This window comes from Squalius cephalus, assembly GCF_949319135.1.
Source record: "Squalius cephalus genome assembly, chromosome: 3".
NCBI classification, from domain to species: domain Eukaryota; kingdom Metazoa; phylum Chordata; class Actinopteri; order Cypriniformes; family Leuciscidae; genus Squalius; species Squalius cephalus.
Window position 1 is genome coordinate 59,368,193 of NC_137124.1, and position 6,175 is coordinate 59,374,367.

Here is a 6,175-nt window from a genome sequence, read left to right on the forward strand (position 1 = left end):
AACATACGTCAGCATGATGAGAACTACCTAAAATGACAGAAACCATATTCGAGAAAAAAATTATTTCAAGCGTAATTGGATCTTTTTGTTTGGCTCTCGTCCCATTTGATGACATGGAAAGGGGGCGGGGTTTACAACCTATATTGCAGCCAACCACCAGGGGGCGATCAAAACATTTTGGCTTCACTTTTAAGTGCGTGGAACAGTGTGCAGATTCCTTTTCTTGTCGTTTACTGCTACTGATAGTGGGGTTCAGTACTTTGTACACGTTGAATCCAAGCCTATGAACGTTGTAAAGGAGCACTGATGGATTGGTGTGATAGGCTTAGGCATGTGTTATAGGACTCTAATGTCTCCACTATGCAGACATACCCCAAGTATTCTGTTCCTTTCCCTGTTCTTCTCAGCCACAGAGTGTTATATATGCCTGGAGCTGAGCGAAACATGCTCTACACAAGTACACTAATGTGAATGTTTGGCCGAAGCACTGGGGAAAGTCCGTTTGTATGTGCTTAACGTGATGCTTGCTTTACTTTCTTCAATCAATGAAGCATTAAAATATGTAAAACCAATGTTTTCTTAAGCCTGGGTCAGACTACAGGAGTTTTAGGCTGATGTATCCCCTGATTATCCTCCCGACAATCTGAGGAAAAATCTGCACTGTTGCAACTCGACTGCCAAACCCGGAGAGAAATTGATGCTAACTCTTTTGTTTACATGCGCTTCCCCGTGAGATCATGCGAGGTGCATGATAATCTTAATATCTTGTAGTGTGTGCTTGTTTGAGATTTGAGAGAAGACGATCTGTAAAGATTCTCCTTGTGTGCGTGATGCATAATCATAATTAGTTATGGTTTAAAAACTCCTGAAGCCTGAGCCCATCCTGAGGAGTATTCAGAAATGTTGTTGCTAATGCATTAGTCACATTTAAATTTCTGTGCTATTAAACTGGATGTTTAGTGTCTAGCTATGAACATGTTGACAGTTTAACAGACTTTACCTAACATAACGCAACGATATTCTCAATCAAACAGTCTACTGTAGTTGATATGAATGAAAACCCTAGAAGAAAACAGTTTATGGTAATTAGTGATGTACCGATATGAAAATTTTGGCCGATAACCGATAATTCTTTATATTTGAAAGCCGATAACCGATATATTGGCCAATAAATCTATATCCAAAATTTTTTATAATTTTTGAGAGCCTGATTACAAAAACAAAAGTCTCATCATTAAAATGTCTCAAGCACATAATTATAAGGTTCTCATGATAGTTTTATGTAGCCGATATGACAGATTTGCGCTGCACATGTTGCACTTTACTGTATTTTCCTTTTTTGAAGTGATTCCAATCATATTTCAAGCAATTACAAAACCATTATGTTGAACAGTGCGCATCTGAAGCGTCTCAGCTGAAGGAAATAATCCACTATTTATCGGATTTAATATATCAGCCAAATTTTCTTATCGGACCGATAACGATAATATTAACAATGAACATATATCGGCCGATACCGATATGGTGGCCGATATATCGTGCATCCCTAATGCTAATGTCTGCTAAATCACTCCTGTGTTATGAATTTGGCTCATTTCGAGAAACGCAACGTGTGAAATTGAGCTTGCATTGAATCATTTGCGTTCATGTACTTGTATAGAGTATGTTCCAGATCTACAAGCACGCGCTCCAAGCTTCAGTTTGGTGGATTTGTGTGATACTGGTGCATCATTTCCCATTTGATACAGCTTTGATAACTCTACCGGATACAGTGTTTTTGAAATATATATTTAGAGCCAGTGGTGGCGGAAGAGCTGAAGACCATTAGGGCTGCTTGGAAACATTTGTTTTTGAAATTAGCAACTTTTTTTAAAATAAGATGATGTGCTTTAACTTGTGATTCATTTCTGTGTTGATAAACGGTGTGTTTGTTTAATCTGTCGCTATAAGAGTCATTGTGATTATCTCCAGTTTGTGAACCACTATTTTAGCAAGGTTAAGCGTGTCACAATCATCGTCTAATCGGAAACTCTCAGACCGGGAATTAAATCGCCAGTGTTGGGTGTAACGCATTACAAGTAACGTGAGTTATGTAATCAGATTACTTTTTCAAGTAATGAGTAATCAGATTACTTTTTCAAGTAATGAGTACTTTTTCAAGTAATGAGTAATCAGATTACTTTTTCAAGTAATGAGTACTTTTTCAAGTAATGAGTAAAGTAATCAGTACTTTTTCAAGTAATGAGTAATCAGATTACTTTTTCAAGTAATGTGTACAGTAATCAGATTACTTTTTCAAGTAATGCGTACAGTAATCAGATTACTTTTTCAAGTAATGCGTACAGTAATCAGATTACTTTTTCAAGTAATGAGTACTTTTTCAAGTAATGAGTAAAGTAATCAGTACTTTTTCAAGTAATGCGTAAAGTAATCGGATTACTTTTTCAAGTAATTTGTACAGTAATCAGATTACTTCAACTTTTTCAAGTAATGAGTAATCAGATTACTTTTTCAAGTAATGCGTACAGTAATCATTACTTTTTCAAGTAATGAGTAAAGTAATGCGTAATGCATTACTTTTCAATTTAAAGCAAAATATCAGTTACTTTTTCAAACCATTGTTTTCCCATTTAGTATTCCTCAAAATGAATAAAAACTGTGAAATTTAAACTCCAGATATTACGCAAACCTGCAAAATTGAAATGTTAAATTACACAAATATACTTTATGCATTTAATCTCACTTTATTAACCAATGTCTTTGCTGCTGACACTCAATGATCCAATTCAGCCATACGTATTATCAAAAATGACTTTAGATAAACACATTTATGAGGAAAAAGTAACGTAACGCATTACTTTTAAAAGTAACTTTCCCCAACACTGTAGATCGGTCTGATTTCTGTAATGGTCTGTGGAAAGTGACTCAACATGACTTGGGGGAAAAAGGAACATTTATGAACTTCTATAAATGTCCTGCTGTCAGTTTCTAATCATTTAGAAAGTTTATTGTGTAATCACTTAGAGTGATCATTCCTGTATGGTTTTCTTAAAAGCCATTATAGAGTTTGTATTGATTTCTTTAAGACTGGCGCCGTGTCCTAATGGCATGACATGCATCTCTTCTGTGCAAATCTGAGTTTTTGAGGATAATATCAAAGTTGAGACGGTAATTCCGTCAGAGCGTGAATTATCAACAAATGTGCTTTTACGTTTACGTACAAATTTCTTCGCTGGAAACGTGTGACGTCTCATTAGGACACAGTGTTATTTGTCATTTGTCTTTTGATGTACATTTGTACTGAATACGGGGCCATTTATAATGTGTAAGGCCTTCTGGGTAATGTTGGGAATGTCCTTGTTGGTATTTATTAAGAGGCCCGTTAAGAGGCTTATACATTCATAGTATAAGTGATGACTTTTATTCTTCTTTTGTTTTATGGTTAAATTGTACATAAAATGGCAGGACTGCCACGTTTTGTTCGCTGGCACACGTTGAGGTTTGGATTAAGGTGCGATCACCTTTCTGCGAGGAAGCATGTTAAAAACATTGCACTTTAATTAACTCAAATGTCTTTTGATGATCGAGTAGGAATTTTGTTCCAGTTATTTAGTAACTTACTGCCAAATGTATTCGACAAGAGGCAGAGGAATTTGTCATTGTTCATGTCATTGTTGTGTGGAAAAGGTTGGTCAAGTTCAACTAAACATTTTCAGAAACGCTTTTCAGTATTGTTATTATATTTAAAAAAAAAAATCCTAACTTAACAAAGCAGAAGTAAAAACTGAAAGATTGCCTCCTGAAAATGTGTTGACTGTATTTGATGGCAATGTGTTTCTGATTGGCTTTTACATGGTGTCGGTATTTAATGGTCTTGCTCTGAAAGAACGATATTGAGGAGTAGAAAGTAGAAAAAGACAACTAAGTTCCCAGTATCCCAATGTTTTACTGTTTGTTTTTTTAAGTGTCTAAATATATTGCTCAAACAATATTCATGTGCACAGCTGTAGCATAGTATGTATTTTTTTTTTTTTTTTTTTTTTTTTTTAAAGTGAAACTTTTGATATTGTACAACACAGCTCTCCAAGTCCTGATACCTTTGGGAATGACCTTAAAATGTATATTTTTCACTCTTTTTGTATATTGTAACATCAATGCACACTGTCACATAAACATACAGGACTTCTGCATTTCTTGTGTTTGTTTGACGGCTCTCCAGAAGAACAACGGATGGCTTGTGGTGTGTGTATATAAAGGAGAAATGAAACCCTCTTAAGGACTCGACGCGTTACAGCAACTCTTTGGAATATGTTGAAAGCGCAACTGCGGATGCTTGAGAAGGAAACGTGCCGGACTCTCGGACATTGAGTAGTGAAATACACTCATCTGACCAGAGAAGCGGTGTTAGTGCTGCCACAGGCAGAGGGCGCCATCGGTGTGTTGGCTTATAATAACCAGATAACAGGAATAACAACGCTGATGTTAATGATGGTGTGCATTTATGAAGCTGTAATACTGACTGAGGTTTAATAAGACACTTAGTGTATTTGTAGCAGTTTTCCCCTTAATAAAAACACAGATGCACCCATCTTTAATAGCCTTGTCCTTTGGTGGAAACACTTCTTCTGCACAGACCATTTGGGGGATGAAAGCGGTCCTTGAATTTTACCATTTCATAAATGTTTTTGTTACTTAAACATTAAAATATGAAAGAAAAAAAATGCTTTTATTTCTGCAAGTTGCATTTTTCATTTTAATTTAGTTGATGTACAAAAGAATTAATAAACTATATAGATATTTACAAAAATAAAACTAATGAATTAGTTTATTTATTAGAAAACTAATAAAGTTTGACTGAAGAGAAAAACACATTTATAAAAACTTACATTTTTTAATTAAAATGTACAAAAACGGAAAAGATAAAAAATAAAAACTATAGTAGTATACAATACAGCATTAATTATAATTGATTTTACTCATTCATTTTTTTTATCTAAAGTTGCATATGTATGGACAACAAGAAAAATAAACAATTGTATTTTTATCTAACATTAGCAAGTCGTGAGCTTGGGCTGAGCGATAAAACTATCGCAATATAATTTTCCTCTATAAAACAAAAAAGTTTGATTAGTGGTTCATTTTAATGAAACTCAAACAGTCATATAAATGATGAGCTTGTTACCATTTTTTACAGATGTTACTGTTTTTGTTATTGAACACAGATTTACATCTGCATCTAAACTCAAACTACTGTCAACTGAACATTTCTAAGAGACAAAACATGTACTATTATTAACATTACAGCCTGGAGATACGTGTCAAAGTCAGAACATCTATAAAGATGTTTTTATAAAGATTTATTTTGTTAAGGAAAAATGATTGGTTAAGTGTAAAGAATTAAAAAACGTGAAGTGTTCATCATATTCTGACAATAAAGATAGTTTTAAAACCACAATTAACACCTTTTCTACAGATTTCACTCAGGAGCAAATAATCTGCCATAAACTTTATAGAAAGTGAGATTTGACATTTATCGGGATAGTTATCGATATCGACTAATGTGAGAAATTTGAATGTGATCACTGTTATATCGTATGGCCTATAGCTGACAAGTGCACAAACACAAGAGACGATGTCCCGACTGGATCTCAGAGGTCAAAGGGCACGATGTGAAACGCAAACGCAGTGATCAACCAATGAACGCGGTGCAAACGTCCAGCTGTGGGACTGGACCAGTAAACGCACCTGTTCTGGGGAACGTATTCTCCACAACAAGTGGACAGATATAACCGAGGGAACAAGTGCAACACATTACTGTCATGCAGTGTGTGTCAGCGGCTCGCGGGAGCGTGATATTAATACACACACAACACTCAGTGTGGAAAATATTCTGTAGATCTCAGCGGCTGGCGGTGCAAATATCTCCTGCATCTGCTGGATGGGCTAAATATAGACCAGCTTCGCCTTAACACTGGGTAAAATTAGTTCATGGAAATGTAATAGTGTGCCACTATTACATATATATATATATATATATATATATATATATATATATATATATATATATATTAGGGATGCAACAATACAGTTAGCCCACGGTTCAATACATACCTCGGTTTTTTAACCACGGTTTTCGGTTCGGTTCGGTTCTGACACATAATAGTGTTTTTTTGTT